We start from the raw sequence: 13,671 nt of genomic DNA on the forward strand, positions 1-13,671 counted from the left end.
TCCTATAAGAGGGCTTACGCCTCAAGGACATCGCTGGCCTACATGTCGCCTCTGTGCCCCAGTGTATATGGCCTAGATTCCATCTAAATCTAACCATGGCAGGAGTCATCGCTGGGCGGCGCTCTGCCAATGTCCTTGATGAAGAAGATGAAGAGGACAGTCATGGCGACACTGAAGCTGGCTTTCAGAAGTTTCAGACACGTCAGCAGAAACGCAAGATGAGGACCCAGGGAAGGAAGCAGAGGAGAGCCAATAGGGGCATCCCCCCCCCTCCCATTGCTCCCCGGGCTAAGTACATGCGCCTTGCCTTCCCCGAGAACGCAACCAATTTGATGAAGATTAATTGGTTGACTGCCCTGAATAAGGATTATGGCATGGCTAAGCTGAATGTTGTCGTGCCAGGTAACACCCCTCGTTTTGTCTATGTAGGCCGAGAGGAGACAGAAGCTATCCAACGCTTCATTGATGGTAAGGTCGGTTCAATACAGCTTATTAAGCGAGATGAACCTGTTCGACCCCAAAAAATGAAGGAATACCTTGTCACCCAATTCCCCAAGGGTATTCCCCCCAAGAGAGCTCTGTCACTTCAGGGCGTCCACAGTGCAAGAAGACTCTATAAGGATGGTGCACAACTTAGTAGGATCATCATTGTTTGGAAAAGGAAGGAACCACCTCCTGAGATCAGTACAGCTTCTTTGGCAGCACGTACGGTACCCCTAGTAACATCAGTCGGTGGATTCCTCCCCCTGTGGTGTGCTACAACTGCTTTGGGGTCAATCATGTGGCGAAATACTGTCACAAGCCAGCCACCTGCGGCTACTGCGCAGGAATGCATAGCACAAGCAGCTGCCCCATCAAGGAAGGTGCCTCTCAGGACGGAAGAGAGCAGGACTCCCCATTTGAGTGGCAGTGTGCCAGATGCAGGAAGAAGGGTGTGACGGCCTGGCATCCAGGTTGCCTTGGGAGCCCGCCACCACCCACAATAGCGGTCACACTCAGTGACGCCAACGCCAACGCTACAGGGTCGCCGCCAACGCCTGAAATCAACAGCTACACCTCCCCACCCAGGAGGCAGTGTTACAGGTGCAGGGAGGAGGGTGTGACGGCCTGGCATCTAGGTTGCCCTGGGAGCCCGCCTCCACCCACAAAAGCGGTCCCACTCAGTGATGCCAACAGCAACACTGCGGGGTCGCCTCCAGCACCTGAAATCAACAGCGACACCTCCCCACCCAGGGGGCAGTGTCCCAGGTCCAGGGAGGAGGGTGTGACGGCCTTGCACCCCAGTTGTCCTGGGAGGTCTCCTCCATCCACAATAGCAGTCCCACTCAATGATGCCAATGCGGCCGGATCGCCTCCACCACCTGAAGTCAACAGGCACAGTGACTCTCCTTCGTTAGCCAATGCAGGTCAGGTTAAAGCCTGCCAAGTAAGTGTACCAGTGAACAATGACAGTGATAGTGTTAGTGGAGCTTCTGAAGGAGCTCGTGCCTCCTCTCATAATGATGCCAACTTGAGGGTGAGTAGCCAGAGCGAGACCGATAGTGATGGTAGCATGGATGGGGAGAATGAGCCCCAGACTGCCAGTGTGGTCTCTATGATAGTCCCAGGTCTGCAGACTGTTCATGACCCTGTAAGTTTTCCATTGTTTACGGAGGAGGAACTCGCGGGACTGATGAAGGAACCCGCGTATAAAAATCCTACTGGAATAAGGGCTGTGAAGAACATTATCAGGAAATCCAGAGGTACAGAAATTGGAAGGGTCAGCTTATTGGTCAGGCTGATCTATGAAGCCAGCGTGCGACTCTCTACGTTAAATTCAAGGTGGGAAAAGTAACACGAACGCTTAGGTTCATTTCATGGAACATCCGGAGTGTTAATCGCAGAATTAATGATCTACAATGGTTTGTTGAATCAGGTGTGCTTGAGGACATTCTTGCTGTTTATCCCAAATTTGCTAGCCCACACTGATTAGTCTTCAATTAGAATATGACTCCAATGTATGTGATCCACTGACCCATATATGCTGCTGGTGAATGTGATGTATTTCCTTCTTTGTGTACGAACCTCTGTCCTGCGTGGCAGTGAACAGTGGCATTACCCACATGAATCTGACCTATATATAGTGTCAATGAATATGATGCATTCTTTGTGTACGAACCTCTGTCCTGTATGGCAGTGAAAAGTGACATTACCCACATGAATCTGACCGACGTATATGTATGTATGTGTGCGTGTGCGCATGTATATGTACGTGTACATGTATATGTGTATGTATATACGTATATGTATGTATATGTGTGTGCGTGTGTGTTTACATATATGTATATGTACTGTCAATGAATATGATGCAACTCTTTGTGTACGAACCTCTGTCCTGCATGGCAGTGAACAGTGACATTATCCATATGAATCTGACCTCTATACATTTATAGTTGTTAATGAATATGATGTATTTCTTTGTGTGTGAACCTCTGTCCTGCGTGACAGTGAGAAGTGATACCACCCTCAGTGTCAAGACCTGACTGAATTACTCAGAATAGGCAAACTGTACTACAAGCTCTGCCAATAAATTTGTTAAACAAAAACAAAATACCTCACCCATACCTTTTCTCCTTCGCCCACACCTTTTCTCCTTCGCCCATACCTCCCACACATATACCTCACCCATACACCTCACTCGCCAGTGCTGTCTCCAAGTGATCTGGAGCACTGAGCATTCCTCTAGAGAGATGCTCACTCCTCTCCCTCTATTTGTATGTATGTATGTAGCTTAAGGTGCGTACATGATCACACTTGGAATATAAATTCTTTGTGCTTTGAGTCTGTCGATATTAAGATTAGAGAGAGAGAGAGAGGTCACGGAATTCGAAAGAAATGTAATAAAGACGAGGAGGAATTGGGGATGGAGGATGGGGGAGGAATTGGTAGAAGCAGGGAGAGTTAAGGAAAGGAGGAGAGGAGGTGGAGCAAGGTAAGAGGGGGAGGAAAGTGAGGAGAAGGGAGAATAGTGGTAGAGGAGGAGAAGGAGGGAGATAGTGGTAGAGGAGGAAAAGAAGGAGGAGGAAGATAAAAAGGAAGAAGAGGAGTTGTAGAGGTGGAGGAGAAGGCGGGAGGAGGAGGAGGCGGCGGGAGGAGATAGTGGTGGAGGAAGAAAGGGAGGAGGGAGTGATGGGTCGGTGCAGGTATTAACAATGACTGGCTGGGACAACTCACCCTTCACCACCCACGGGAGGACCAAAAGGAGGAGGAGAAGGAGGGATATGAAGATAGTGATGGAGGGGGGGGTAGGGAAAGAGAAGAGGAGAGGGATGAGGAAGAGGAAGGAGGACTGAAAATCGGAAAAGAAAGCGTAAGAAGGGCAGGAAGAGATGTAGAGAAAAAAGGACAGAAAGAGAAGAGAAGGAGGAGGAGGTACGGTATTGTCTTAAGTTTGTATAGGGACGACTGAACCAGCACTGGGAAGATCAGTTTGTTCTACACACACACACACACACACACACTGCATCCAGCCCATACGTGCACGAACTGATCGCTATAAGAACAGCACAGTCCCAACCATTGTAAAAATTATCAATAACTTGTAATAAACCAGTGTATTCACTCCCAGTAAATACTACTTCTTGCACTGTCACTGTTAAAATGCCCTGTAGTTTGAGCTTTTCCCCATCTAGTTATTAGATATCTTATTTGTATCACTTATGTTACTTGTATATTATTTGTAATTCGAAACCCATTCCCCAAATATGTAACTGTATATTTTCAGCCTTCTGGCTGCCAAGCTCTTTCAATAAACCGTTAATTATTATTATTATTATTATTACACACACACACACACATCCTTGACCACCGAAGGGTCAAGACGTACCTGGCTCTCCTCTGGGAGCAGCCAGGTCAACTGTTATGTTGGCCCATACCAACCCTAACCCCTTTACCCTCCTCCCCACCAGAATATCAACAAGTTCTCGCCAGAATTTACTATTTCATTTAAGAAAGGAATGGAACCAGTGTTGAATAGCGGTGAACAGGGCTTAAGTCACTGAAAAACAACTCAACAGTAACAGTTGAGTCATACCCAAGATAACCTTCACACAGTGAGGTCCCAGGTACCCAGTGATAACTGCCCCTGAGACCCAACAACACCAGCTATGAGTTAATCCGTCCACGATAGGGAGGCCTGGGACTCACTCACTTGAGTGAGTGAGGTCCTGTGACACCAGACCAAGTGGTGTCCCCAGAACCGGATTAAGGGGTTGGTGGCCCTGGACGACACCTAGCAGTGGGGGGGAGGGGGGGGGGCCTGCTAACAACTGAAAATAAATATAGGTAATATCCAAGGTTAATAGAAACAATAAAATCTAGTAATAATGACACATTTACAAATTATTTATTCCATTCAAAGAAAGAGTATACATTCATTTACAAATGCACTTTTCGTGATTTTTTCTAGCAAATAAACGTATCACATTGTCAAATGGAAGTTCTCTTAAAATGTCTGACTCGGTGCTTAATAGCATCAGATTGTTGAGTCTCTCCTGGCGCTTCGTGACCCTCAGCTTGTTTTTGACCAGTTTCATTTTTAAGAAGAAACGCTTCCCGGAAGAGGACCATTAACACCAGATATATCCTCAAAACCGTTTCTACATTTGGAAATGCTGATTGTAAGCCATCGTTTTCCTTTATAATTCTGTAATAAAACGACTCATTGGGCCCATCCGCGGCTTTTCCATACAATTTACCAGAGACGAGAATCGAATCATTTCATTGGAGATGTTTTCATCAATATCTTTTCCATAAGTTTGCAGAAGATTTTCTGAAGCAAAATGAATGGCATCGGCTGACATGGTTTCCAGAGTGCTTAAAAAGCCAAAGCGCTCCTTCACCAACGTGTATGCAGGAATCCTTTCCTTAAGGATACCACTAGGTGATCAATGACTGTGAGGAAGCATTTTGCTCGGAAATTGTCTCTTGGACTGAGATCCACTTCACTTGAACGTCCATAATCCAGTGGAGCGAGCCGTACGTTTGATCGCCTCTGACAACCTGAATGGACAAACTCGATGCTTCCTGCCAGATTTTTTGCTTTTTCCTCATAGGCATCAAAACTGTCTCGCTTTTTTTCAACGAAACATTTCAAGGAAACCAACGAATTTACTTCTCATTGAAGAATTAATTTTGGATCGTGAAGAAGTTTGTGTGGTGTAGTGTTCACTTATTTATACAGCCTTTTTATTATTTTATTATAATCTTTGTGTTAAATAAGTTAAATCAGTTCACCAAACATGAGTTTTGGTAGGAAATATTTGTGGCGACCTGGTGGAGTTACGGTAAGTAGTGCACAGCGAGTGTAAGGCAATCTGTTCCACTTGTTTATCGCTCTGTGGTAAAGGTTTTTAAAACATTTTTTTACAATGTTGTGGGCGGGCCCTAGATGTGGGGAGCCCCTAGATGTAGGGGGGCCCTAGGCGTGCGCCTGGTACGCCCTCCCCATAATCCAGCCCTGGGAGTCCCCATGATGCTACGACACTACTTAGTGAATGAGTTGCTACAGCATCATGTGAGGTTCCTCATAACACCATCTGTGAGGGAATTACTACACCACATGAGGCCCCTCATAACACCATCTGTGAGAGTGTTACTACACCACGTCAGGTCCCTCATAACACCATCTGTGAGGGAATTACTACACCACATGAGACCCCTCATAACACCATCTGTGAGAGTGTTACTACACCACGTCAGGCCCCTCATAACACCATCTGTGAGAGTGTTACTACACTACGTGAGGTCCCTCATAACACCATCTGTGAGGGTGTTACTACACCACGTCAGGTCCCTCATAACACCATCTGTGAGGGAATTACTACACCACATGAGGCCCCTCATAACACCATCTGTGAGAGTGTTACTACACTACGTGAGGTCCCTCATAACACCATCTGTGAGGGTGTTACTACACCACGTCAGGTCCCTCATAACACCATCTGTGAGGGAATTACTACACCACATGAGGCCCCTCATAACACCGTCTGTGAGAGTGTTACTACACTACGTGAGGTCCCTCATAACACCATCTGTGAGGGTGTTACTACACCACGTCAGGTCCCTCATAACACCATCTGTGAGGGTGTTACTACACCACGTCAGGTCCCTCATAGCACCATCTGTGAGGGAATCACTACACCACGGAGGCCCCCTATAACACCATCTGTGAGGAATCCACTACACCACGTCAGGCCCCTCATAACACCATCTGTGAGGGAATTCACACACCACGTCAGGCCCCCCATAACACCATCTGTGAGGGTGTTACTACACCACGTCAGGCCTCATGTTTGACCATCTGTGAGGGTGTTACTACACCACGTCAGGCCCCCAGGCACACTATCTGTGAGGGTGTGTTACACCACGTCGAAGCCTCATAACACCATCTGTGAGGGTGTTACTACACTGTCAGGGCCCCCCATAACACCATCTGTGAGGGTGTTACTACACCACGTCAGGCCCTCATAACACCATCTGTGAGGGTGTTTACACCTCAAGTCAGGCCCTCATAACACCATCTGTGAGGGAATTACTACACCACGTCAGGCCCCCGCTAACACCATCTGTGAGGGAATTACTACACCACGTCAGGCCCCTCATAACACCATATGTGAGGGAATTACTACACCACGTGAGGCCCCTCATAACACCATCTGTGAGGGAATTACTACCCCACGTGAGGCCCCTCATAACACCATCTGTGAGGGAATTACTAGACCACGTGAGGCCCCTCATAACACCATCTGTGAGGGAATTACTACACCACGAGAGGCCCCTCATAACACCATCTGTGAGGGAATTACCAGACCACATGAGGCCCCTCATAACACCATCTGTGAGGAATTACTACACCACGTCAGGCCTCTATAACACCATCTGTGAGGGTGTTACTTACACCACGTCAGGCCCTCATAACACCATCTGGTGAGGGTACACACACCACGTCAGGCCCCTCATAACAACACCATCTGTGAGGGTGTTACTACACCACGTCAGGCCCCTCATAACACCATCTGTGAGGGAATTACCATCCACGTCAGGCCCCCTCATATAACACTGATCTGTGTGGCAGGCACACACCAAGTCAGGCCCCCGCAACACCATCTGTGAGGGAATTATTGCCACCACGTCAGGCCCCTCATAATAACACCATTTGTGAGGGAATTACAACACCACATCTCCCTCATAACACCATCTGTGAGGGAATTACTACACCACGTCAGGCCCCTCATAACACCATCTGTGAGGGAATTACTACACCACGTGAGGTCCCTCATAACACTATATGTGAGGGAATTACTACACCACGTGAGGTCCCTCATAACACCATCTGTGAGGGAATTACTACACCACGTCAGGCCCCTCATAACACCATCTGTGAGGGAATTACTACACCACGTGAGGTCCCCATCTGTGAGGGTACACACCACGTCAGGCCCCCATAACACCATCTGTGAGGGTGTTACTACACCACGTCAGGCCCCTCATAACACCATCTGTGAGGGTGTTACTACACCACGTCAGGCCCCTCATAACACCATCTGTGAGGGTGTTACTACACCACGTCAGGCCCCTCATAACACCATCTGTGAGGGTGTTACTACACCACATCAGGCCCCTCATAACACCATCTGTGAGGGTGTTACTACACCACGTCAGGCCCCTCATAACACCATCTGTGTTATGGAGTCTCTGATAATTGATGCCTCAGTTTAATCGGGGGTTTTGAAATTTGTTTTTCTCTTTTTATTTATTGCAGGAAAAAATATATCGATACTGTGGTAATGGGAAATCCTAAAGTCATCCTCCCGCTTATTTCATCTTAAGATTAACCACCATAATGTTATCCTAATCTAATCTTAACCTAACTGAGCTACCCTAATGTTAATCTATCATAATCTAACCTACCTAATATAACGATAACCTAACCCAACCTAACTTAATCCCCCCAAACTTAACCTACACTTACCTAACCCTCAGGTAGCGTTAGGGTGTTTAATCATCAGGCGAAATAAATTAGGGTGGCTGATCTTTAGGTGATCCCCTTGTAGGTGATGCGTTGTCCTGACGGGGGGGGGGCGGGAGGTCTTTAATACAGTGTACTGTATTTTGCCGCCTGTTAAAACAAAACATTATGAAACAACGAATATTTTAAAGCCTCTAAAACTCACATTTCAAACGTGAAAAAGCTTTTTTTTTTTTGCACGGTTACTGGGGCCCTCAAGGATGGGGCCTGAGGATTCAGCCACAATTGCATAACTAATAATCCGACTGGTGATTACGAGATTAGGACAAGAAATTAACATAAATATAACTTTTTCGTCTAAAGTTCTTTAAATTTTTAAGAAAATCGATTTTTTCAAAATCCCGGCCGAAAGTGCAAGGGCTGGTGTTCATATTGCCGAAAAAAACATTTTATCTCGGCTCTTATAATTAACCTGTATAATCACGCCCCTACACACATCGTTGGTGTTGAAATGACCGTTATCGAACCATAAACGCCGTGAAAATTGGAGATGACACTAAGTAACTATTGTAATAGTCGCTGCAATTTTCCTATTAAGTTCTTAATGACTAAACTCCGCGATAAGAGCCCTGGCTTAACACTTCTGGACGACGTGTTGCTGAATTATTATATAAGTTAGTAATGATTATATAACTAATAATAATACTAATAACAACAGACTCGACCCTCAATTCCCGAAAGCTCAATTGATCAGTTTTCATCGTTTCATCTGACAGACCCGAAGGAATAAAAAAATATAAACCTTTACAAAATTCGGCTCTTTAATGGCCTTGGCGTTTTAAAACAGTTAGGTATTTCCATTAAAACTTGTGAATGCACCGAGTTAGAAAGTAAAAAGTGAATCTATTGTGGGGAAGGAGGTGACCCTGCTACCACACGCTCATTGCTGCTGTCTTCCCCTTCACTGATATTAACTTTATGGATTTATGGGATAAAATTATACATCCACCACCTCCTCGTCGCCTCTTTACCACACCACCACCCCATCTCCTTCCTCCTCACCACCACCCCATCTCCTTCCTCCTCACCACCACCCCATCTCCTTCCTCCTCACCACCACCCCATCTCCTTCCTCCTCACCACCACCCCATCTCCTTCTCCCCCCACCACCCCCCATCTCCTTCCTCCTCACCACCCCCCCATCTCCTTCCTCCTCACCCCACCCCCCATCTCCTTCCCTCCTCACCCACCACCCCATCTCCTTCCTCCTCACCACCCCCCCATCTCCTTCCTCCTCACCACCACCCCATCTCCTTCCTCCTCCACCACCCACCCATCTCCTTCCTCCTCCACCACCACCCCATCTCCTTCCTCCCTCACCACCACCCCATCTCCTTCCTCCTCCTCCCCATCTCCTTCCTCCTCCACCACCCCCATCTCCTTCCTCTCCCACCACCAACCACCCACCCCATCTCCTTCTCCTCCTGTCCACCCCATCTCCTTCCTCCTCACCACCCACCCCATCTCCTTCTCCTCATCCTTCCTCCTCACCACCACCCCATCTCCTTCCTCCCTCACCACCACCCATCTCCTTCCTCCCTCCACCACCACCTCATCTCCTTCCTCCTCATCACCCCCATCTCCTTCCTCCTCACCACCACCCCATCTCCTTCCTCCTCCACCACCACCCCATCTCCTTCCTCCTCACCACCACCCCATCTCCTTCCTCCTCACCACCACCCCATCTCCTTCCTCCTCACCACCACCCCATCTCCTTCCTCCTCACCACCACCTCATCTCATCACCTCACCTCACCATGGTACAGCCTCCTTTGTATACACTGCTTACTCGTTAAATGAATCTAAACTTGTATAACGCTAAGACAATAATTATCCATCTATCTAATTATTTATATTTATTCGTCTATCTGTTAAATCAAACTATCCAAACTATCTATATCTATTCTCTGGATAAACATTAAAATCGGGTCTGGATAAACAATAAAATTGGTCCTGGATAAACACTAAAATGGGTTCTGGATGAACACCAAAATGGGACCTGGATAAACTTTAAAATAGGTCCTGTAAAAATTCTAAAATCGGGTCTGGATAAACAATAAAATTGGTCCTGGATAAACACTAAAATGGGTTCTGGATGAACACCAAAATGGGACCTGGATAAACTTTAAAATAGGTCCTGTAAAAATTCTAAAATAGGTTCTGGATAAACACTAAAATAGACCCTGGATAAATATTAAAATACGTCCACTACCACCGTCTTCCTTGGCTCCTCCACATACTCAGGTGTGTACTTTGTCAATAAATCAAGTCTCTCACACATATTCCTCATCGTCTAAATGTCAGTAAACTCAAGACTTCAAAGGGTTGGTGTTATTAAGCATTTCCTTGCATTACAGGGACAGTACTAGTAAGCAATGGTATAACCATCAGCAGTGACCATATAACTCCCTTGCGGGGTGAAAACTTTTTTCAGGTAAGTCTGGAAAGGCGAACATAGTGCCGATGATGTTGAAAAAGCAAGTGTCTTTTACCAATGAAATTACAAAGAAAAAAAACTTTAAATGTGAAAAATCTAAGATCAGTATTTTCACTCTAATTACATTCAGGAGCTTCCTGGGAAAAGAATTATAAATAGAACTGAGTATTCCTAATTGCCTTTTTCTCATTATTGCTCCATTCTCTTACTTACTGGAAAAAAAGACTGGCAGAGGGATCATTACCCAGGCTTGATAAAGATGTAGGAGGAGGTCACGAAGAATTTAAATTGGGAAATATATTTAAAGCTTTTTCGTGATATTGCAAATGCCACAGGAAATCCCTCACTGGGAAGAAATTGCATCGGGGAGCCTTAACTTGGTGATGCTAAGTTCTCCCGTCAGCCAGGTCATCAGACAGAGATTGAAGGGTTAATAAAGACGACAAACAGAAAAATAATAAGGGGAGGTAACTCATCGTATCATTATTATTTTCTTTTCTAGGAATAACTTGTAAATGACCAGGGATCACCTTAAGATTAGCCCTGTTTATATATCAGTTGAGGATTAAACGCCCTAACTCTACCTGAGGGGGTTACATTAGGAACTAGTGATGTTACTTTAAGTCATGTTACATTATGCTAACATTTTAGTGGTTAATTTTAATATGAATATGCTGGGGGGGGGGGGCTTATCTTCAGGTTCCAAATTTTTACCTAGGCTGATACGGTAAGCGACCAAGAGTAAAGTGCACTAACGGCAAAACTGTACACCACACATGATAGCTGCATACTGTTTACCTTCATATTGTAATTTCTAAATACAGTACTGTATCATTTTTTTCTAATGTACATATGACAAGTGAACTCTTAAACTAGCTCAGGTTGACAGTCAGTTGTTGTGTAAAGTCTTCATAAAAGCTCAGCATGTACACTCCAAAAAAACAACTACAGTATCTTTACAATTCCTGTGAAACAAAATGACATCACAAGCGAAGGGTTTTGTTAAAGACCCATGAGGCATATTGCTATTCACCAATCATATTGCAAAGAACTTATTTTATATTTGAATGAAATACCTAAATTAGACCTACCATAATAGGTAGGAAATCTCTCTCAATCATGCCTACTACCCCTAGCAGGGCATGATTGTTTCCATATTCATTGGCTCCCTCCCGAGATACTTTTTTTACCAAGTGTACATTAATAGTGCAAGTTCTCAAACAATGTACATAGAGCAGGTACACAATTTACATAATGCAGGTATACGATGGTAAAGCATAAGTTGATTTAAACCAAGACAAAAGTTTCTTGACCCATAAAGATGGCTTAAAATCTTATTAAGGTTGTGGGGTTCAGGATGTTTGGTTCACACTCAGGATGGAATGGAGAAAGGAAACTCACAATGTGCTCTCTATATACATGTATTGGATGTACAATGCAGCTTGGTGCTGGGAAGGCAGCATGGTTACAAGCGTGTTGTAGAGAGAGCTGGTTGGTGAGGATGCTCAGAGAAGGACCAGCCTGTGGGTCGCCATGCTCGCCAGCGGGAGAGAGGACCGCCAGGCAGGCGGAGGAGCGAGGGCCGCCAGGCAGCAGCGGAGGAGGATGTTGCTGGCTGGTTGGTGTAGGTAGAAAGAGGCAGGTCACCACGAGGTCAGGTCTTAAATAGCAGGGGTAGGCGTGGCTTAGTAGTTGACCCCCGCTCCGTGATGTATGGCGGCGCTGGTTGACTTAGACCACGAGGCATACACTGGGGAATTGGTGGGGTCAGCTACTCAGTGACAAACAGCATTTGTAGGGGAGAAATCCACTACAAGGTACTGGAGTCAAATACAGTATATGTAGTTGTATTCATATAGTCTGTTCTTTCTATATTTATAATATTTGATATAATTAACATGCATGTTTCACACTCTTGGATACTAAAGCTGTACTGTACTCCAAAACCAGTTTATCACGAATTTCCACAACCAGAAAAAGTCTATAAAGTACTGACATTTGAGTGTAGCAGCCGAGTGTAGCAGCCGAGTGTAGCAGCCGAGTGTAGCAGCCGAGTGTAGCAGCCAAGTGTAGCAGCCGAGTGTAGTGTAGCAGCAGCCGAGTGTAGCAGCCGAGTGTAGCAGCCAAGTGTAACAGCCAAGTGTAACAGCCAAGTGTAGCAGCCAGGTGTAACAGCCAAGTGTAGCAGCCAAGTGTAGCAGCCAAGTGTAGCAGCCAGGTGTAACAGCCAAGTGTAGCAGCCAGGTGTAACAGCCAAGTGTAGCAGCCAAGTGTAGCAGCCAGGTGTAACAGCCAAGTGTAGCAGCACTTGCATCCTGTCCCAAGAGTCAACCCGTAGTCCACCTAACTTTAAATGGATAACCTTACATTTACTTTACAGTTGAAGAAGAAAAGTGCAAATTATGGACATGCTGCCTCCTAGTGTACTGAAGATTTTACTAATCCCCTTTCTGTGGTCTGATTGAAAACCCTTTTGCTGTTCACGGTTTCTGATGCACTTCATTTTGATTAGATAAATGTAAAATAGTATTTATACTTACCCTCAGGTGGCTGAAATAAAATGGTAGAAGGCAGGTAGCCATATACAGCCTAGTAGGGAAAATTAGCACAAGCAATACCCAGGATGGTCCTTCCAGTTTTCTAAATAGCTAACACTAACTCCTCAACTTGTTCTTTATGCCTTACTAATGAATTGTAAGACAACAAGTTTGACAATTATCTTTCTCTAATTCATTGTTTCAAGTCTATCATAGTTTTGTCTTCCTCAGTCATTTTCTAATTTTCTTTAATAGCTGCTCTGCTTTACCATTTACCCATCAAAATTAAGGCTTCCTATGGTGTCTAACATTATTTTTTCTTTGCTATCTTTAATGATGTGGGGAGCCCTGAAGTTCATGAATGAAATTTATGGCCATTGGTCCAATGAACAAAAAAGATTCTTGTTTAATCCAAGGTCCTTATATAAGTTTGTCAAGTCCTATACAGTATTGAGATTTCATAGATTTTTTTTCTTTTCAACAAAAAAGTCTAACTACAATAGTGTACTGTTTGGTTTTTTGCACACACACCACTGTTTCACTTCACGTGTGTACGCAAGGAAAACTTATTTCCTCGAGCGAAGTCTTATGAACCGTAGCACCAGTACAGTATTGTTTACATGTTGTCTG

The sequence above is a fragment of the Homarus americanus genome, unplaced genomic scaffold, assembly GCF_018991925.1.
Source record: "Homarus americanus isolate GMGI-L3 unplaced genomic scaffold, GMGI_Hamer_2.0 scaffold367, whole genome shotgun sequence".
Classification (NCBI taxonomy): domain Eukaryota; kingdom Metazoa; phylum Arthropoda; class Malacostraca; order Decapoda; family Nephropidae; genus Homarus; species Homarus americanus.